This window comes from Aegilops tauschii, chromosome 3, assembly GCF_002575655.3.
Source record: "Aegilops tauschii subsp. strangulata cultivar AL8/78 chromosome 3, Aet v6.0, whole genome shotgun sequence".
Lineage (NCBI taxonomy): Eukaryota > Viridiplantae > Streptophyta > Magnoliopsida > Poales > Poaceae > Aegilops > Aegilops tauschii.
In genome coordinates this window covers 91682766-91705415 of record NC_053037.3, presented here as the reverse complement: position 1 = coordinate 91705415, position 22650 = coordinate 91682766, and the positions used below count along the sequence as shown (strand labels likewise).

At 47.6% G+C, this 22650-nt stretch overlaps 1 long non-coding RNA gene across 2 annotated transcripts; it reads left to right on the top strand.

Moving 5' to 3' along the window:
* Positions 1 to 1025: 1025 nt before the first annotated feature.
* LOC109763256 (uncharacterized) lies at positions 1026 to 12724 on the top strand. Of its 2 annotated transcripts, none has more exons than XR_012204355.1 (7): positions 1026 to 1440; positions 1525 to 1617; positions 1699 to 1821; positions 1908 to 2091; positions 3075 to 3182; positions 4417 to 9858; positions 9945 to 11117. It is a non-coding gene; the product is annotated as an uncharacterized lncRNA (long non-coding RNA). The 2 variants fall into 2 exon arrangements; XR_002232877.4 differs by lacking the exons at positions 4417 to 9858; positions 9945 to 11117 and adding exons at positions 11126 to 11216; positions 12456 to 12724 and having other exon boundaries at positions 1032 to 1440.
* The last annotated feature ends 9926 nt before the right edge of the window (positions 12725 to 22650 follow it).

Here is a 22650-nt window from a genome sequence, read left to right as displayed (position 1 = left end):
TAAAAAATTATTTCTCCACCTGACAGCTGGGACCCACCGGCTGTATCTTCACACGGAAGGAAGTGCCTCCTTGTTTTGCGAAAAAAAAATATTCATCCCGTTGACAGCTGGGACCCGTCAGATTTGGTGACTGACTTGTGGGCCTACCAAGCGGACGTGTACGCACGGCTTTGTCAACTTAATCAACAAATGATTCTAGCAGCTGGACCGTTGGATGTTAATCCAACAGCCGTGCTCCTTCTTCAACCTCTGTTCTTGCTCCTGTCTCTCGTGGGCGGCACCGCAGCTGTGCTACCGCGCACCCAAACCAGTGAAGTTTCCCACTCCTCTCCATCTGCGACTCCACTGCCCCATCTTCCCCATCTCCGGGTCGTTCCAGTCTGGGTGCGCTCCGCACGGTGTGGTCAACGTGGTCAACAACCGAGAGTCATCGTAAGATGACTGTACGTGAGAGGCTGACAGTGGGGACGCACCACGCCCATGGACGCATGCATGCAATGGAACACGGCGAGGTCAACATGGTCAAGGAACGACTTCCATCGGAAGTATTGTAACGCCCCGAGACCGACGCTTCAGAAGCCTTCCAGTTATTTCGTTGTTGTTGTGTGTTTTATTTGCTTGTTGCATTCATCATGGCATCATCCGCATTGCATCGGCACCTCGTTGCCGTCGTTGTTTTTAAAACTTGCATCCGCTCGTAGTTGCCGTGTCCCCCCCTTGCTTTCGTTGACCGTTCCGAGACTAACCTTGTTATTCATTTGCCCTCTTGCCTAAACTGGAGTCTCTTTGTACAGTGCACAAACCCCCTTGTGTGCACGTCCGAAGCTGTCCCGAACCCGAACCGCTCAGTCATGACCATTGGGTCCGGATCATCCCCTAACATCTATTAAATATCTCCGTTTTGTTATTTGGACTCCCTACCTATTTATTCTCGATCGTCCGATTGCGATCGGAGGGACGAGGTAGCCCCTAAACTAAACCACTCACTATACAATCAGTCTACTCTAACCCTAGAAACTAGGGATCCTGTCCCATCCATCCACCTATTCCCGAGCCGCTGCCACCCACCTCCCTTTCTTCCTCAGGATCTCCTCATTCCCCCCGATCCAATCCCACCAACCAGAACCAGCCCCGAAGCTTCCCCTCGATCCCGCCGCCTCCTTGCTCGGGAGAGCAAAGGCTCGACCCCGAGCAGCACCGGCGCCTCGTGCCTCCTCCTCCCTTGGTCCTGGACGCGTCCGGCCGCCCGCGGCTGTCGTCGTCCGCGCCTACAGGAGCTAGCAGTTGCAGCCCCGAGCCCTCTGCTTCTTTCCTGCCGGCGTCCGAGGCCGCAGCCTCCTCGTCCACGACCACATCACCCCACCGGAGCTCCCTCCGCCGACGAGCATCCACCAGGCCAACCCGGCCAGCCTTCGGCCACCTACAGGCCGTCCCCGCGCTGTACCCTGCCTCTCCTTCTCTTTTCCTTATTCCCCTAGTTCTTCTCTCTCCCTCACCCCGCGGTCTCTCTCTCTCTTTCTTCAGGGAGAACAGGAGCATGCCCCGCCATGACTGCCGCCCCGGAGCAGCAGTAGCGCCATCGGAGACCCCTTGTGGGTGAGCATCCAGTCGCCCCAGGTCGCGTGCCCTGCCTCTCTCTTCATTTCCCTCTCCATCTCTCTGCTCTCTCATGGTCTCTCTCTGTCGTTCTCTGCACAGGGACATGGCGCCGCTCGTTCTTCTGCAAGCCGGAGCAAGGACCCGTAGGACCCCCGCCGTTCAGATCCGCAACCCCGTGCCTCCTCCTCGCACATGCCCGGCCACGCCACCGGAGCCCCGCAGGTCGCGCGCCCGTCGCCCTCGCCTTCTCTCTTCTTCCCCTTTCTGTTCTGTTTCTCTGAATATCTCTCTCTCTTTTCTTTCTTCAGGCAACAGCAGCAGCCGCTGCACCATCTCGCCGGCGAACCCAGCAGATGAGCCGCCACCTTCCTCCACGCCTCCTCGCTGGCCTCCTCCATCTCCCCACCATGCCAGCAGCACCAGCCGCTCAAGTCCCATCCTCGAGCTGCGCCCCTGCCTCGCCATGGCCACCGGCCTTGTTGTTTCCTCGCTGTGAGCAACTTCCGTCATAAACGAACCTTCTTTATTTTCCTAGATCCGTTCTGGCATGTATAGTTCATTTACAATTGCCACTAGGCTTCTCCACGAGCTCATTAGTAGCCCGTCTGGTCAGAAATCCTTGCTCTGTCCAAGAGGTCTTGGGATCGAGTCCCAGGCGCCTCAGGTTTTTCCTCTGGTTCTTTTTGTCAACGCTGACTCACACGCGCTTGGGCCTAATCCGCCGGTGGTCTACACTGACCTTCTCCTTCCGGCCCAGTATTGTTTTTTTTCTCTGCTCAACGGTTTTTCCATTTGTCCAGGACAACTATTTTACAGTTTAGTCCCTCTAGATCATGCCTTTAATGACTGACAAACCATGCAACGTATGTAAAAACTTTATACATGTAAAATGCTTAGTTTTTCATCTAGTTTCATAATATTCTACTTTCATCCATGTTAAAAATGTTTAAACTTGCTGTTTGTTTAAATTTGTATAAATGCCATGTTAAAATGATTTATTTCATAACTAAATAACAGTTGCTCGGATTTAAATAAACTTTATATGTAAATGGGGTAGAAAAATGCCTAGTTTAACATGGTGCACTTTATTTTTCTGTTTAACAACATTAAAATTATGTTTAGGGCAGAACAGTAGCAAATTCAAAATATGCAAATGGGGATTTTCCGGAATTATTGTTTGTTGTTGCGGCCTCATGTAAACATGCCTAGATAGGTAGTTTTCATATGCTTCACCTCTTGCCATGTTTAAAAACATTTAATATTGTTGTGTACCTTAACGAGAGCGAACTAAATAACTCGAATGTGGTGTTTCGTCTATATGCAACTCATTGCATATTGAGCTCCACTTAATTTGTAGTATTGTTTGTGCACTTTGCCATGCCATGCCTCATTAAACCGGACATGCATCATACTTGGTTGCGCATCATGCCATGTTTATGTGATGGTTGTTTACCATGTTGTTTGCTTCTTTCCAGTTTGCTTCTCTCGTTAGCTTTGGTTTCGTTCCGGAGTTGTGAGGATTCGTTCGACTACATCCGTTTGTCTTCTTCATGGACTCGTTCTTCTTCCTAGCGGGATTTCAGGCAAGATGACCATACCCTCGACATCACTTCTATCTTTGCTTGCTAGTTGTTCGCTCTATCGCTATGTTGCGCTACCTACCACTTGTTATATCATGCCTCCCTTATTGCCATGTCAGCCTCTAACCTTTTCAGCCTTCCTAGCAAACCGTTGCTTGGCTAGGTTACCGCTTTGCTCAACCCCTCTCATAGCGTTGCTAGTTGCAGGTGAAGATGAAGATTGTTCCATGTTGGAACACGGATATGTTGGGATATCACAATATCTCTTACTTAATTAATGCATCTATATACTTGGTAAAGGGTGGAAGGCTCGGCCTTATGCCTGGTGTTTTGTTCCACTCTTGCCGCCCTAGTTTCCATCATACCGGTGTTATGTTCCGTGATTTTGCGTTCCTTACGCGGTTGGGTGATTTATGGGACCCCCTTGACAGTTCGCTTTGAATAAAACTCCTCCAGCAAGGCCCAACCTTGGTTTTAACATTTGCCTCCTAAGCCTTTTTCCCTTGGGTTCTGCAGACTCAAGGGTCATCTTTATTTAAACCCCTGGGCCAGTGCTCCTTCGAGTGCTGGTCCAAACCGGGCGATGTCGGGCGCCCCCTGGGCAACCAGGGTCTATGCCAACTCGACGTCTTGCTCATCAGGTGTGCCCTGAGAACGAGATATGTGCAGTTCCTATCGGGATTTGTCGGCACATCGGGCGGCTTTGCTGGTCTTGTTTTACCATTGTTGAAATGTCTTGTAAACCGGGATTCCGAGACTGATCGGGTCTTCATGGGAGAAGGAATATCCTTCGTTGACCGTGAGAGCTTATAATGGGCTAAGTTGGGAAACCCCTGCAGGGTATAAACTTTCGAGAGCTGTGCCCGCGGTTATGTGGCAGATGGGAATTTGTTAATATCCGGTGGTAGAGAACTTGACACTCGACTTAATTAAAACGCATCAACCGCGTGTGTAGCCGTGATGGTCTCTTTTCGGCGGAGTCCGGGAAGAGAACACGGCTTTTGGGTTATGTTTGACGTAAGTAGGAGTTCAAGATCACTTCTTGATCATTACTAGTTGACGACCGTTTCCGTTGCTCCTCTTCTCGCTCTTACTTGCATTTGTTAGCCACAATATATGCTTAGTGCTTGCTGCAGCTCCACCTCACTACCTTCTCCTACCCATAAGCTTAAATAGTCTTGATCTCGCGGGTGTGAGATTGCTGAGTCCTCGTGACTCACAAATACTTCCAAAACAGTTGCAGATGCCGTTGATACCAGTGCAGGTGACGCAACCGAGCTCAAGTGGGAGTTCGACGAGGACCTTGGTCGTTACGATGTTTTGTTTCCTGATGATCAGTAGTGGAGCCCAGTTGGGACGACCGGGGATCTAGCATTTGGGGTTATCTTCTTTTCATTTGGATTGACCGTAGTCGGTCTATGTGTGTATTTTGGATGATGTATGAATTTATTTATGTATTGTGTGAAGTGGCGATTGGAAGCCAACACTCTTTATCCCATTCTTGTTCATTACATGGGATTGTGTGAAGATGACCCTTCTTGCGACAAAACCACAATGCGGTTATGCCTCTAAGTCGTGCCTCGACACGTGGGAGATATAGCCGCATCGTGGGTGTTAGAAGTTGGTAATCAGAGCCAGCCCCGACTTAGGAGCCCCCTGCTTGATCGAATCGCTGGCGTTGTTGTGTCTAGAAAAAATGTTTTGAGTCTTAGGATTATATATATCGGAGAGTAGGATTCTTTTTACTCCTCAGTACCTTCGTCGCTCTGGTGAGGCCCCCTGACGTAGAAGTTTTGACTCTCCTCTCCTCAAATTTCACAAAAAAATTTAGGATCACGCGGGTATCTTGGAATCGTTCCGATGGTTTTGTGACGAGAACATTGTTCTTGGTGCCTCCTGACATTTAGGGGTTGTGGCAGTGTCCCGGGGAGTTGAGCTCCGAGGTGTTGTCGTCACAATTTTATCGTTGCAGTTCTGGAATACCTGAGTTTCGCCGACATCGAAAATCTCTTTTATGCAGTTGTTGGTGAGATCACCTTGACGCCACCCAGTACTGGGGCGGGAGTTCGGGAGTATTGCGAGAACTCATATAACGGATGCTTTTCGAAGGTTGAGGTAAATGATTTCCGAAGGTTTCTTGGTTATGTGTTGACGGATGGATACAGCTGGATCTAGGGATTGTTAGTTTGGGTGAGATATATTGCGTCCCCTGTATCCCCAACACCTGATTGCATAACTAGAAAGTTTCGGGAGTTTATAAGTGGGAATTCATGTAGCTCCTAGGATATCTTTCCGACAGATGCATGATATGAGATTGGGGTTCGACGTCTGGTGGTCCGCCTTTCCACGGTTGGTTTTACAGTGGTCTCGTAGTGTTTTAAAGAGTCCTTGGCCATGCCGACTCGGGGACACTTCGTATGTCATGTGCACTGCCTTGTACATGATGGTGTTGTACGATCGAGCCCGTGTGGGACCCACCACGAAAACTTCGGACGAAATCTCTATCATATGTTTGTTCTGGCTTATTCTGCAAGCCAATCCTTTGTTTTGTTTTGAGTTGTGGTATTCGAGTTTCTTTGAAGTCAAATGTGGATTCCATACCTTTTCTGAACAGTGTTCTCATATTTCTATGGGAGTGCTAATCCTTCTTGATCACTGAGGTTGTCATGTCGACTCTTTTCCAACCGGCGTGCTTCTCTTCAAGTGGATCCAATCATTTCAACATTTGCAAGATCACTTCTCAGTTTCCCAACGTTGTTCGTTTCATCCGTCCCCAAGTTGTCTTTGTTTTCCCCGCCCTCCCACCCTTTTTCTTCAAGGACTCAGATTTCTTAATCAAGTATCCATCTTATAGATGGGAAGTCTCTCCATTTTTTTTTCCGTCAATGTTCTTATCCGGTGATTCTCGGGAAGATACTAACGAAGCTTCAAGTGTACCGTTCTTCATTCTCGTATTCTTTTTCGGTGGATTCAATTAAAGTTGCAGGTGTTGATCTTATCCCCTTCCCCGTTTCAAGTGCTTTCATATGACGGTGTATCTCTTAATCTTTCACCGCTCGCTATTATTTTGTTCCGGAGTGTTGAAGATATCTTAGGAGATTCGTGTTTTCATTCAAGATCCGTTCAAGCTATTTTGAGGTTGTTATCTCATTCAAGCCATTTAATTCAACCGGCGCAATCTCTCTTTGAAATTGTTCAATGGTGTTTCTCTTGAGTGGGCCCTAACCCACAGGTCTTTTCCCAGGATTTTACCTAACTCTTCTAATTCTTTCCGGAGTTATTCTCAAATTGATTGCAAAGTTTGACGTAAGAATGAATTATCATCAGTCAAATGTCTTTCTCCAAGATCTTTCAAATTCTTTTCATTGTTGGTTCAATCTTTCTAATTGTCATTCCGGAGTGCCTCAACAATTCATGGTGGTGTTTCTCATCGACATTCTCAACATTTGAAGACCGAAGAAGAGTTTCTCTTAAATCTTGCTCCATTCTCTTCAAGATTCATGGTTCTAGCTTGATGCCATCCTCTCATAATTGTTTTCCATTGTGAGAATTCTTTTCACCCATCCGGAGCATTTCAGGAGTCTTTTCAGTTTGATTCTCCGGAGCTCATCATCTCAGAATATTCATTCAAGCTTTCAGCTCTCGTTCTCCAAATCTTACCGGTGAATCGTTCAAGTATCATCTAGTCAGCTCTTGATCTCTGCGTTCACTTGTATCTAAATTCTCTCAAGTATCTTCGTTCATTTTCTAATTCTTCCCGGTGTTTCCTTATCTTTTCTTCGTTCATTTTCAATTCTCACGGTGGTTCGTTCAAGAGTTCTCTTCCTTCGTTATCATATAGATTCATTCGTTCTTTCCAATCCTACCGGTGGTTCGTTGAAGTCCTTCTCAAGTTTGCGCTATATCTATCTTAATCCTTTCTACGAGAATAAGTAGTTTGCCAAATCCGTTGGTTGTCATCAATCTAAATTGGTGAAGGATACGCGTAATGTAATTCTTATTCTTGTTTCCTCCAAGTGATTAATTCCTTCTTCCGGAGTTCGTTCATGATATGAAATTCTCGGTTCCAAGTTGTTCATCTTTTCTTTCCGGAGTTCCAAGTTTTATCGATTATATCATCCCGAAGATCCATCTAAATCATTGCAAGGCTTCACCTTGTGTTGTCAACTTATCTTTCTTTTTATCATCTTATCATTACCGGAGTTCTTCATGGAGGCTCTACATGGTGGTTCATCAAAGATTCTTTTCATTCTTCAATTGTTCTTCAAGAATTCTCTCGAAGTTATGATCCGCGAAGCTATACTCTAAAATAAAATGGTGTTCAACACATGTCTTGTTTTGAGGAGTTCAAGCATTCTTCATCTTGCATTCCGAAGTGCAATTCTCTCTATCTTATCTTCTGAGATGGTGTTATGCCATTTTTGACAATTTTCCTTCGTGTTTCAAGGTTCACAAGTTGTTAAGAATGAAATATTTAAACCCATCATTCCTTCATTGGAGTTATCTTGGGTTATATATTTCACCTAAAGCCTTCCATTGGGAATGCTGCTCTTTGTGATGATTACCTATGATCCAAGTTTCTTATCACCTCGGTGGAAGAAGCTTTCTATCTTTTCTAGCTCTCAATCAAATCTTTTTTTCGGTGAATGGCAGGTTGTCACCTCATAATTTTGACATGTCTTCCATAAGCCCACATCAAGCTTACCCTTTCGTTGTTGATAATCCAACAACTCCGTTCTAGCATTTGTTGTAAGCGTGCTCTCTCAAGATCTTGTTTCCCTCTGTTCATTCCATTCCATTCTTTCATTTCTTCCGGAGGCATTGTGATGTTGCTCTCTTCTATCATCATCTCTAGTTGTGGGGATCGTGTTCTTTTCTTACTTATCCATTTAACCGGAGTGTTGTGTCTATGATTCCTCTTTTAACCGGAGTCTCATCCAAATGCTTTCATTTTGCCAAGTTCAAATTCTATTCTTTTCATTTCCGACCGGAGCGTTATCGTAATTGATCCTTATCGTTCCTTGTACATCTCGTTTCAACCGGTGTGCTTGCATGTACTTCTCGTCCATTGTTCTCGTCATTCATAGCTTTGCAAACTCGAAAGTTCACATGGTGTTCCTTGTTTCTCTTTTCTATCGGTGTGGCCATATTCTTTTCGTTCGTGAAGCTCTTATTTCCATGTTTTTCAACCTACAAGGTTCATGTAATGGACCTCGTTCCTCTTGCTGAACGGAGTGTTTAAATTTTGTTCACCTCCGTCCTGTCATATCTTCAAGCTTTGCGACCTCTCAAGGTTCTTTGGTTTCACTCATTTGTCAAAGAAGAAACTTTTTTTTACCTCTTCCTCTTCCGTTTCTCTCCGGTGCCATCCTAGATCTCAGGACGAGATCCTCTTGTAGTGGTGGAGTGTGGTAACGCCCCGAGACCGACGCTTTAGAAGCCTTCCAGTTATTTCGTTGTTGTTGTGTGTTTTATTTGCTTGTTGCGTTCATCATGGCATCATTCGCATTGCATCGGCACCTCGTTGCCGTCTTTGTTTCTAAAACTTGCATCCACTCGTAGTTGCCGTGTCCCCCCCTGCTTTCGTTGACCATTCTGAGACCAACCTTGTTATTCGTTTGCCCTCTTGCCTAAACTGGAGTCTCTCTGTACAGTGCACAAACCCCCTTGTGTGCGCGTCCGAAGCTGTCCCGAACCCGAATCGCTCAGTCATGACCATTGGGTCCGGATCATCCCCTAACATCTATTAAATATCTCCATTTTGTTATTTGGACTCCCTACCTATTTATTCTCGATCGTCCGATTGCGATCGGAGGGACGAGGTAGCCCCTAAACTAAACCACTCACTATATAATCAGTCTACTCTAACCCTAGAAACTAGGGATCCTGTCCCATCCATCCACCTATTCCCGAGCCGCCGCCACCCACCTCCCTTTCTTCCTCGGGATCTCCTCATTCCCCCCGATCCAATCCCACCAACCAGAACCAGCCCCAAAGCTTCCCCTCGATCCCGCCGCCTCCTTGCTCGGGAGAGCAAAGGCTCGACCCCGAGCAGCACTAGCGCCTCGTGCCTCCTCCTCCCTTGGACTTGGACGCGCCCGGCCGCCCGCAACCGTCGTCGTCCGCGCCTACAGGAGCTAGCAGCTGCAGCCCCGAGCCCTCTGCTTCTTTCCCGCCGGCGTCCGAGGCCGCAGGCTCCTCGTCCACGACCACATCACCCCACCGGAGCTCCCTCCACCGACGATCATCTACCAGGCCACCCCGGCCAGCCTTCGGCCACCTGCAGGCCGTCCCCGCGCCGCACCCTGCCTCTCCTTCTCTTTTCCTTCTTCCCCTGGTTCTTCTCTCTCCCTCACCCCGCGGTCTCGCTCTCTTTCTTCAGGGAGAATAGGAGCATGCCCCGCCATGACTGCCGCCCCAGAGCAGCAGTAGCGCCATCGGAGACCCCTTGTGGTTGAGCATCCAGTCGCCCCAGGTCGCGTGCCCGACCTCTCTCTTCATTTCCCTCTCCATCTCTCTGCTCTCTCATGGTCTCTCTCTCTCGTTCTCTGCACAGGGACATGGCGCCGCTCGTTCTTCTGCAAGCCGGAGCAAGGACCCGTAGGACCCCCGCCGTTCGGATCCGCAACCCCGTGCCTCCTCCTCGCACATGCCCGGCCGCGCCACCGGAGCCCCGCAGGTCGCGCGCCCGTCACCCTCGCCTTCTCTCTTCTTCCCCTTTCTGTACTGCTTCTCTGAATATCTCTCTCTCTTTTCTTTCTTCAGGCAACAGCAGCAGCCGCTGCTCCATCTCGCCGGCGAACCCAGCAGATGAGCCGCCACCTTCCTCCACGCCTCCTCGCCGGCCTCCTCCACCTCCCCACCGCGCTAGCAGCACTAGCCGCTCAAGTCCCAACCTCGAGCTACGCCCCTGCCTCGCCATGGCCACCGGCCTTGTTGTTTCCTCGCTGTGAGCAACTTCAGTCATAACCGAACCTTCTTTCTTTTCCTAGATCCGTTCTCGCATGTATAGTTCATTTACAATTGCCACTAGGCTTCTCTACGAGCTCAGTAGTAGCCCGTCTGGTCAGAAATCCTTGCTCTGTCCAAGAGGTCTTGGGATCGAGTCCCAGGCGCCTCAGGTTTTTCCTCTGGTTCTTCTTATCAACATTGACTCACACGCGCTTGGGCCTAATCCGCCGGTGGTCTGCACTAACCTTCTCCTTCTGGCCCAGTATTGTTTTTTTCTCTGCTCAACGGTTTTTCCATTTGTCCAGGACAACTGTTTTACAATTTAGTCCCTCTAGATCATGCATTTAGTGACTCAAAACCGTGCATCATATGTAAAACTTTATACATGTAAAATGCTTAGTTTTTCATCTAGTTTCATAATATGCTACTTTCATCCATGTTAAAAATGTTTAAACTTGCTGTTTGTTTAAATTTGTATAAATGCCATGTTAAAATGATTTATTTCATAACTAAATAACCGTCGCTTGGATTTAAATAAACTTTATATGTAAATGGGGTAGAAAAATGCCTAGTTTAACATGGTGCACTTTATTTTGCTGTTTAACAACATTAAAATTGTGTTTAGGGCAGAACAGTAGCAAATTCAAAATATGCAAATGGGGATTTTCCGGAATTGTTGTTTGTTGTTCCGGCCTCATTTAAACTTGCCTAGATAGGAAGTTTTCATATGATTCACCTCTTGCCATGTTTAAAAACATTTAATATTGTTGTGTACCTTAACGAGAGCGAACTAAATAACTCGAATGTGGTGTTTCGTCTATATGCAACTCATTGCATATTGAGCTCCACTTAATTTGTAGTATTGTTTGTGCACTTTGCCATGCCATGCCTCATTAAACCGGACATGCATCATACTTGGTTGCGCATCATGCCATGTTCATGTGATGGTTGTTTACCATGTTGTTTGCTTCTTTCCGGTTTGCTTCTCTCGTTAGCTTCGGTTTCGTTCCGGAGTTGTGAGGATTCCTTCGACTACATCCGTTTGTCTTCTTCATGGACTCGTTCTTCTTCCTAGCGGGATTTCAGGCAAGATGACCATACCCTCGAAATCACTTCTATCTTTGCTTGCTAGTTGTTCGCTCTATCGCTATGTTGCGCTACCTACCACTTGTTATATCATGCCTCCCTTATTGCCATGTCAGCCTCTAACCTTTTCAGCCTTCCTAGCAAACCGTTGCTTGGCTATGTTACCGCTTTGCTCAGCCCCTCGTATAGCGTTGCTAGTTGCAGGTGAAGATGAAGATTGTTCCATGTTAGAACATGGATATGTTGGGATATCACAATATCTCTTATTTAATTAATGCATCTATATACTTGGTAAAGGTGGAAGGCTCGGCCTTATGCCTGGTGTTTTGTTCCACTCTTGCCGCCCTAGTTTCCGTCATACCGGTGTTATGTTCATTGATTTTGCGTTCCTTACGCGGTTGGGTGATTTATGGGACCCCCTTGACAGTTCGCTTTGAATAAAACTCCTCCAGCTAGGCCCAACCTTGGTTTTAACATTTGCCACCTAAGCCTTTTTCCCTTGGGTTCTACAGACTCAAGGGTCATCTTTATTTAAACCCCCGGGCCAGTGCTCCTTCGAGTGCTGGTCCAAACCGAGCGATGTCCGGCGCCCCCTGGGCAACCCGGTTCTATGCCAACCCGATGTCTTGCTCATCCGGTGTGCCCTGACAATGAGATATGTGCAGCTCCTATCGGGATTTGTCGGCACATCGGGCGGCTTTGCTGGTCTTGTTTTACCATTTTCGAAATGTCTTGTAAACCGGGATTCCGAGACTAATCGGGTCTTCCCGGGAGAAGGAATATCCTTCGTTGACCGTGAGAGCTTATAATGGGCTAAGTTGGGACACCCCTGCAGGGTATAAACTTTCGAGAGCCTTGCCCGCGGTTATGTGGCAGATGGGAATTTGTTAATATCCGGTTCTAGAGAACTTGACACTCGACTTAATTAAAATGCATCAACCGCGTGTGTAGCCGTGATGGTCTCTTTTCGGCGGAGTCCGGGAAGAGAACACGGCTTTTGGGTTATGTTTGACGTAAGTAGGAGTTCAGGATCACTTCTTGATCATTACTAGTTGACGACCGTTTCCGTTGCTCCTCTTCTCGCTATTATTTGCGTATGTTAGCCACCATATATGCTTAGTGCTTGCTGCAGCTCCACCTCACTACCTTCTCCTACCCATAAACTTAAATAGTCTTGATCTCGCGGGTGTGAGATTGCTGAGTCCTCGTGACTCACAGATACTTCCGAAAAAGTTGCAGGTGCCGTTGATACCAGTGCAGGTGACGCAACCGAGCTCAAGTGGGAGTTTGACGAGGACCTTGGTCGTTACTATGTTTCGTTTCCTTATGATCAGTAGTGGAGCCCAGTTGGGACGATCGGGGATCTAGCATTTGGGGTTATCTTCTTTTCATTTGGATTTGACCGTAGTCGGTCTATGTGTATATTTTGGATGATGTATGAATTTATTTATGTATTGTGTGAAGTGGCGATTGTAAGCCAACACTCTTTATCCCATTCTTGTTCATTACATGGGATTGTGTGAAGATGACCCTTCTTGCGACAAAACCACAATGCGGTTATGCCTCTAAGTCATGCCTCCACACGTGGGAGATATAGCCGCATCGTGGGTGTTACAAGTATACTGTACGTGGAGAGTCTCAGCTGGGTCCACGGCCGCAGCAAGTAAGTGCGTCCTTATTACGCGGAAAATAATGATTCCTCCAACTGACAGCAGGGACCCACTGGACGGGCCACCGTATTTTGCGAAAAGAACGTTTGCCCCCTGACTGCTGGGACCCTCCTAACGGGCCACCGTATTTCACGAAAAAAACGTTCCCCCCGCTGTCAGCTCGGACCCATTGGAAGTGCCTCCTTATTACGCACAAAAAAAGAATACTCCCCCGGCTAGCTGGGACCCACCTGGGTGGGAGGCTGACTTGTGGGCCTACTAAGTTGACGGGGACGAAGGGCTTTGTCAACTTAGTCAATATGAACGATTCTAGCTCCAGTGACCATACGATGTCCATCCAACGGCTGTAGTGCATCTTCAACCTCTGGTCTTCTTGCTCCAGCCGCCCAAAGCAGCGTCGGTCATGCCGCATGCTCCTGCCTCCCATGGCCGGTTGTGCTGCCGCGGAGGCCTCACCGCCCCTACTATTCCCACCGCTGGCCAGGCCCTGCGGCGACGGCAGCCTCACACCGCAGCCGAACCAGTGAACCCTCGTACTCCTCTCCGTGCGGGCTTCCACTGCCGCGTCTTCCCCGGCTCCGCGTCGTCCCCTTCCTAGGCCTCGCCGTCGTCCACTGCCGTGGTGCTCTCCGCGCGGCGTGGTCAACGTGGTCAAGGAACGACTTCCATCGGAAGAGTACTGTACGTGGAGAGGCTGACAGCTGGGTCCACGGCAACAACCCAGTTTTTTTGTGATTTGCAAAGTAAGTCGCTTTGTCAGGCCTGTTGGGCTGCAAATCTTTCAAGACGAGGAGACCTTTCATTCGGCTGGCAGAGAAAATGGCCCATCAGTAATGAGAAATGGGCTGTACATTTTTAAAACACATCAAACCGGCAATTAGTTTCAAATATCTTTTTTTCATTTTGAGATTTTAAATTACATTAATTTTTATGCGTGGAGATTTTGTTGGATTTTATATTGATATACATTTATTTTTAAAATCAGTTTGAATGTGAGTCAAAATTTCGGGATCAAAAACAGTTCGGACCGCACCGAAATATGCAAAATTTCGTATAATTTTTTAACCGTGGCCACAATATGGGTTGTAATGCTAACAAAAAGAATATGGGCTCCAAAAAAAACCTTAATAATTAGCAAATGGGCTGTAAATTATTAGAAATAATGGCAGATGGGTTGTATGCTGTTTTCCACAGATTTGAGGCTTTCCTAAAAAAAGTTGACGCACAAGCAGTGACTGTTGGATGGCCATCCAACGGCCGTCGTGCTTCTTCAATCTCTGCTCTGCCTGCTCCAGCCGCTCAAACAAGCGCCGGCGGGACTACCTACTCCCTCCTCCCCGCGGCCGGCTCTGCTGCCGCGCAGGCCTCACCGCCCCACCGTACTCCCATCGCTGGCCTAGCCATCCCTCTACTCACCCACACCTGCTGTTATTCTCCGGCGACGGCAGACGAACCAGTAAACCCTCGTATAGTCGTACTCCCCTCTGCGTGGGAAACAACTGCCGAGTCTTCCTTTGCCTCCGTGTCGTTCCCTTTCTAGGCCTCGCCGTCGTCCACCGCCCTGGTGCTCTCGGCGCGGCCTGGTCAACGTGGTCAACGACCGACATGCATCTGAAGTGGACTGTACGTGGAGAGGCCGACAGCTGGGTCCACGGCCGCACGCAAGGAAATGCCTCCTTATTACGTGAAAAATAATGATTCCTCCACCTGACATCAGGGACCCACCGAAAGGGCCTCTGTATTTTGTGAAAAAAAACGTTACCGCCGCTGACAGCTCGGACCCACCAGCTATATCTTCGCACGCAAGGAAGTGCCTCCTTATTACGCACAAAAAAATGAATACTCCCCCTGTTAGCTGGGACCCAGTATAGTGGCAGGCTGACTTGTGGGCCTACTAAGTTGACGGGGATGGAGGGCTTTGTCAACTTAGTCGATATGCACGATTCTAGCTCCAGTGACCGTACGATGTCCATCCAACTACCGTAGTGCTTCTTCAACCTCTGGTCTTCTTGCTCCAGCCGCCCAAACCAGCGCCGGTCGTGCCTCGTGCTCCTGCCTCCCGTGGCCGGCTGCAATGTGGCAGAGGCCTCACCGCCCCCTACTACTCCCACCGCTAGCCAGGCCATCCCTCTACTCACCCACACCCCCTGTTATTCTGCGGCGACGGCAGCCTCACACCGCAGCGAACCAGTGAACCCTCATACTCCTCTACGCGTGGGCATTCACTGCCGCGTCTTCCCCGGCTCCACGTCGTCCCCTTCCTAGGCCTCGCCGTCGTCCACCGCCCTGGTGCTCTCGGCGTGGCGTGGTCAACATGGTCAAGGAACGGCTTCCATCGGACATGGACTGTACGTGGAGAGGCTGACAGCTGGGTCCACGGCCGCAGCAAGGAAGTGCCTCCTTATTACGTGCAAAATAATTATTCCTCCACCTGACAGCGGGGACCCACCGGACGGGCCACCGTACTTCGCGAAAAAAAAACGTTTGCCCCTGACTGCTTGGACCCACCAGCTACATCTTCGCATGCAAGGAAGTGCGTCCGGGCAAAAAAAAATGATTCGCCCCCCAGACTTCTGGGACCCACCAGCTACATCTTCACAGGCAAGGATGTGCCTGACAGTCGGGACCCACCTGGTCAAAGCGTACGTAGCGTTGTCATTCTGGTCGCGAACGTGTACGTACATATATACTGGTGGATGTAGAGGCGCGCACGTGTCGTAGTAGAAGTGCGTACGTGTCATAGTAGAGGCGCGCACGTAGCATGTACACGTACGTACAGCGGCTAGGGTGCAACAAAGAAAATACGGCCACGTATGTGTACATACGGGCGGGGTCTCGAACGCCTACTAGCGCATACGTACGGCCAGGGCTCGTGTACATGGCTGGGTCAGAACGGGGAAACAGCGTCGTCGTCATGTTCATGGGGAGGCAACGGAATGCGTCGTGTTCATGGGGAGGCAACGGAATGCCTCGTGTTCATCGGGAGGGGTGTGGCGTACCGCAAAACGGAGGAAACGGACCTCCTACGGCCGAAACGGGGGTCCTGTTGATCGGGAGGAGTGTGGCGTACCGCAAAACGGAGGAAACGGACCTCCTACGGTCGAAACGGGGGTCCTTTTGATCGGGAGGGGTGTGGCGTAGCGGAAAACGGACGAAACGGACCTCCTCCGGTCGAAACGGGGGTCATGTTGATCGGGAGGGGTGTGGCGTACCGCAAAACGGACGAAACGGACCTCCTACGGTCGAAACAGGGGTCCTGTTGATCGGGAGGGGTGTGGCGTACTGCAAAACGGACGAAACGGACCTCCTACGGTCGAAACGGGGGTCCTGTTCATCGGGAGGGGTGTGGCGTACCGCAAAACGGGACTCCACGGGATACTGTTCATCTCCACCGTCGACCTCCTCCAGCCTCCACGGGCTACCGTCGACCTCCTCCAGCCTCCACGGGCTCCTGTTCATCCAGCCTCCACCGCGCGCTACTCCACCGGCTACTGTTCAACCACCCCTCCACGGGCACTCCTCCACCGTCTACTGTTCATCCAGCCCTCCACACCACGGGGTCCTGTTCAACCACCCCTCCAAGGGCACCCCTCCACCGTCTACTGTTCATCCAGCCCTCCACCACACCACGGGGTCCTGTTCATCCAGAGGCAACGCCACCGCTCACTGTTCATCCAACCCCCCCCCCCCCCCCCCCCCCCGCCGCAACACTCACTGTTCATCCCAGAGGCAGCATCGATCGGCTTCAGTTGGCAGCAGTAGCGAAGGAATCGCTCGATCGGGTTCAGTTAACAGCCATCGATCGATCGCTCGGGTTCAGTAACGCGTAGCCTATAGTGTAATCGCTCGGGTTCAGTTAGAGCCCAACGCCTCGCTCGGGTTCAGTTAGAGCCAACGCCTCGCACACACGCGCGTACGTGTATGAGAGAAACGCGCATCGCTCGGCCCCCGACCTCCCACCGTAATCGGGAACTCCCCGAAATTTTCGTCGCCCTCGCTTCTACCACGGTTTTTTTCGTCATAGACGGCCCAAAGAATGTCATGCAGCTGCGTCTCCGGCCCGCCCAGGACGAAAAGCCCATTTTCTGTCATGATTTTTTGTCATAGAAGTAGGAGCCCACCACATCTATGATGATACCGGGTTTTGTCACAATTATCGTCATAGAAGTGTCATATGTATGACAGAAAAAAATTTCGTTCGGCCCAAAATGTCACGGATGTGTCTTTTTTTTGTAGTGCTCTTCCCTGCGAAACAGAGTTGTTAGCACGATGATGTTCATATGAGGACTTTGATCCTTTTTAGGAATTTGATCCTTTTGAGGAATTTGATCCATGTGAGGAATTTGGTCCGTATGAGGACTTGGATCCATATGAAGAATTTGGTCCATATGAAGAATTTGATCTGGGGTTCCTATTCTTCACAGGTGGTGTCATGAGGACATTCACCTGAAGACTTTCAAGGCACCTTTTGGGAACCCAGATTTTCTTCATAGGAGAACCGTTCCTGTAGTTAGTGCCAACATATCGAGCAAATACTTCACCATTCTAATTTTTAAACAGTTTATAGTTGGAGTCAAATGACTCATCAGAAGAATGAGAAGATTCACATGTAAAGCCAGATAAATTAGATGGATCAAATGGAGGTCCCTTTGCAGCAACCCATGAGGTTTTGGGGTACTGCTTAGACTTCCAATATGTACCATCAGCATTGAGTTTCCTCTCAAAGGCAATACCCTCTTTCCTAGGGTTCCTGTTGAGGATCTGCTTTTTAAGCACATCACAAAGAGTATGATGCCCTTTGAGGCTTTTGTACATGCCTGTCATGTACAATTCCTTCAGCCCTGCATCGTCAGTGATACTAGCAATGTCCTCAGATGAGGAATTAGTGATAGCAAAGACAGTTGAAGAATTTGTAGCATTAGAAGCATTTGAACATTCAGGTGAAGAATTAGCAGATTCACGTTCAATGCATTTCAAACATGGAGGAACAAATTCTTCCTGAGCAGCGCTAATTTGTTGAGCAAGTAATGAATCGCGCTCCTTCTCAAGATCTTCATAACTCACTCTTAGCTTTTCAAGATCTTGCTTTCTTTGAAGAAATTCATAAGAAAGCTTCTCATGATCAGACAAGAGAGTGTTATGATGACCTTGAAGGTTGTCAAACCTAGTCTGAAGTCACTGAAGATTTTCAGTCAAGGTTTTAGTGCGATCCATTTCTTCACCCAACATATCATCACTTTTGTCTAGCATGTTTTGAACCTTTTCAAAAGCCCTTTGTTGTTTCACAGCAGTTTTAGCAAGTTTAGAATAGCTGGGCTTAAGGTTTTCATCAGATTCATTCTCACTTGATTCAGAGGAGGTATATTTGAGTACCTTGGCACCCTTTGCCATGAAGCAATAGGTGGGAGCGTAGTCATCATTGCCTTCATCAGCCTTGTTGGTGAGGTCATTTTCTTCAGTGTTGAAGATAGACTTGCTGACGAATGCAGTAGAGAGGGCTAGGCTCGCCACACCGGATTCGAAATCCTCAGATGCCTCCTCTTCCTCATTTCCTTCAGATTCAGCCTCAGAGTCCATTTCCTTGCCAATGAATGCCCGAGCCTTCTTGGAGCTGCTCTTCTTGTGAGATGAAGACTTTGAGGATTTTGATGATGAAGATTTTGAGGATTTCCTCTTTTTCTTCGCATCATCAGAACTGTAATCCTTGTATTTCATCTTCTTTGATTCCTTTTCCCACTGAGGAAAATCTTGAATGTAGTGTCCGGGTTTCTTGCATTTGTGACAGAGCCTCTTCTTGTAGTCACTGGATGAGGAATCATTGCTCCTTGAGGGTCTTCCAAAGCGACCACATCTTGAGAACTTCTGGAATTTCTTCACGAGCAGTGCTAGGTCATGGCTCAGTTCTTCAGGATCACCAAGGCTGCTGTCAGAGTCTTCATCTTCAGACTCAGAAACTGCCTTGGCCTTCAGTGCACGTGATCTGCCATAGCTCGAACCATAGAGATCTCTCTTTTCAGCAAGCTGGAACTCATGAGTATTTAGCCTCTCGAGGATATCAGCGGGATCAAGTGACTTGTAATCAACACGTTCTTGTATCATCAATGCCGGAGTATCAAATGAGGAATCAAGCGATCTCAACAATTTCTTCACCACCTCATGGTCGGTGATGTCAGTGGCACCAAGCGCTTGAAGCTCATTTGAGATGTCAGTGAGGCGATCGAATGTTTGTTGAACATTTTCATTGTCGAGTCTTTTGAAGCGGTTGAAGAGATTGCGAAGAACATCAACTCGAGAGTCACGCTGAGTTGAGACTCCTTCATTTACTTTGGACAGCCTATCCCAGATAAGCTTAGCAGTTTCCAAAGCACTCACTCATCCATACTGTCCTTTGCTCAGATGGCCACATATGATATTCTTCGCTTGAGAATCGAGTTGCTTGAATCTCTTCACATCGGTAGCGTTCAGTGAGGGTGAGACAGAGGGAACACCATTTTCCACAACATACCAGAGATCGTTATCAATTGCCTCAAGATGCATTCGCATTTTATTCTTCCAGTAGGGGTAGTCCGTCCCATCGAAGGTAGGACACCCAGCAGAGACCTTGATCATACCTGCGGTCGACATAACTAAAACTCCAGGCGGTTAAACCAAAATCACACAGAACAAGGGAGTACCTTGCTCTGATACCAATTGAAAGTGCGTTATATCGACTAGAGAGGGGTGAATAGGCGATTTTTATGAATTCTTCATTGAGGAATTTTCCAGTGAGGAAATTCCTTAGTGAAGAACTACTTGCAGTGGAATAAGTACTCAAAAGTATGCATAGCAGAACACAAGCATGGTCATCATGATGAAATGAAGACAAGCATAGAGTACAGAAAGCGTAAACACAGGATAGCACAGGATGAAGACAAACAGACTGAAGAAATTGAACTGAGGAAATTGAGAACATCTTCAGTCAAAGTCTTCAAACACAGATATGAACAAGTGCACAACACAGTTATGAGGAAATGAAAGAGTTGAGGAAATAGAACCAGTAGGCTTGGTGAAGACAATGATTTGGTAGACCAGTTCCAACTGCTGTCTCAGTTGTACGTCTGGTTGGAGCGGCTAGGTATTTAAACCTGAGGACACACAGTCCTCACCGTATTCTCCTTGAACTAAGGTCACACAGACCTTGTCCAATCACTCGTGGTAAGTCTTCAGGTGACTTCCGAACCTTCACAAACTCGGTCACTCGGCGATCCACAATTTCCTCTTGGATGCTCTAGACCATGACGCCTAACCGTCTGGAAGAAGCACAGTCTTCAATGGTAACAAGCGTCAGATCCACGCAGGATCAATCTCTTCAGTGATGCTCAATCACTTTGGGTTTGTAGGTGGTTGGGTTTGGGTTTTCCTCACTTGATGATTTTTGCTCAAAGTCCTCGGAGGATGGGATGCTCTCAAATGACAAGTGTCAGTTTCTCTTGGAGCAGCCAACCAGCTAGTGGTTGTAGGGGGCGGCTATTTATAGCCTAGGGAGCAGCCCGCCATGATAAGACATAAATGCCCTTCAATGATATGACCGTTAGGTGGGTAGATATTTTGGGACAGCTGGCGCATAGCACAGCAACGGTCGGAAATTTGAGTATCAAATTCCTCAGGGCTATCATGTTCCCCACTGTGTAGGCAATCCGCACTGGCGAATTCCTAACTCCTCAGTCAGAAAAAATTCCTCAGAGACCAGAAGAACTCCGTCTCTGTCACTGAAGAATATGACTGAACTGTATGAGATTTCCAATGGCTTCACTCGAAGGGATTGGTAGGTGTAGGATTTTGAGTTGAGCATCACATGGAAATTTTTCCTTAGTATTTCCTCGACCCCCTTTAACAGTACGGTGTTTCCTATGACTCAAGAAAGGGAAAATGAAACTACGAAAACAAAAGTCTACACGCTTCATGTTCCTCAAATGAATACCAAGTCTTCAAGGTCACACCAATTTCTTCACTTTCAAAGTCTTCAGAAAGTCTTCAGAAATCCAAAGTCTTTAGTCGAAGAACTTCATTTTTAGGGGTCGACTTTCTCTGTAAATATCAAACTCCTCATAGACTTATAGACCTATGTACACTCATAAACACATTAGTCCCTTAACCTATAAGTCTTCAATACACCAAAATCACTAAGGGGCACTAGATGCACTTACATATATAGTGGAGTGGTTTTCTTATTCTCTCCACAACAATCGTTTTAAATTGGGTAAGTACGAAACGAAACTCTTTATTTAACGTACCAGTGAAGAAAACTACTACTCCCTCTGTTCCTAAATATTTTTCTTTCTAGAGATTTCAACAAATGACTACATACGGAGCAAAATGAGTGAATCTACACTGTAAAAATGTCTATATACATCCGTATGTGGTAGTCCATTGCAAACCACTTGAAAGACAAATATTTCGGAATGGAGGGAGTACTTCCGATGAACTAACGATCCACGCGTCCTGGTCGCACTTCCTGTCCTTCACGTGCGGTACACTACCCTCCCTTAAGTGAACAACCACACATGCGCCAAATTATCAGAAACGTGTGAGAGTGTGTACAAATAAAGAATTTTAATTTCAATTATCGGAAAGGTTTGAGAGTATGTACAATTTGCCCTATCTAATAATTATGGTTTGTGGTGTTCGGCCTAAACTTGGTCAAACTTTACAATGTTTGACTTCAGTCAAATCTAATATGCGGAGTAAATAAAAATGGAGGGCTACTACGTCCATCTGGTTTTTATTCCACACCATTTTTTTAATCAAAGTTAATAGCTGGACAAATAAAATTACATGGGAGCTGGAGACAAAGTTGTGAGAAGGCTTAGAAATCAATACAAAACTTATGCTCTTAGTACCAACGTCGATCCTTCTTCGAGGAAACATTTGGTTCATAGCCAATTGTATGATAAAATTGCACCAACGTGAAAGACGACTGCGTCTCAAAAGCAACCAAGGTGAACTGACGAAGGATATCATTTTTGTGGGTAACAAGCAAAGAGCACTGATGGAAGACAGCTTGTTTTTATTGAAAATCGATCAGCTTCACCAGCCGACGCAACCATGAGGCGCAACCATGAGCATCGATAGGTCATCGTGGTGATGCATCATCCATTTGGCATCAAGTTTGGGTGAGGCACCAATGAAGTTCGACAAATCCTCACCGTGGTCTGTTTCTTCTCAGTAGTCAAGCTCGAGGAAGGAAGAACCACGTGGCAGAGGACAGTGAGGCGGAACAACAATGGCCATCCAATTTTGTGCAGTTGCACTAAAATTGAGGAAGACATGCCCGGGTATGGAGATACGCATCGCTGTTTCCAAAAATATAAAAAAGGGATATAGTGTTGTTACTTTGTTTTACAAGATTAACAACGACATCTCAATTGTCAATAAGAATTATGAAAAGTACACCAACAAACAAAAGCATCATGATTATCTTGATGGGAACTAAACCAGGATACCCGAGAAAAAAAAGCATTTCTTCATTTAACCAGTGATACTATTAGATTAGCAGCAGCAATAGGAGCATATGGACAATGACCGCACAACCACCATCTACTTTTTGTCGAAACAAAATGTATACCTCCATCGAGGCATAAATCAGGACAAATTTTCGAGTGGCATTTCCTTTATAATAGTAGGTGATGTTGGACCAGCCGATGAACCCTAGCTACTATAAATGGGGAGCTGGGGAGTAGTCACATAGAAGAAAACCCACATACAGCGACCTGGGGAGCTGGACC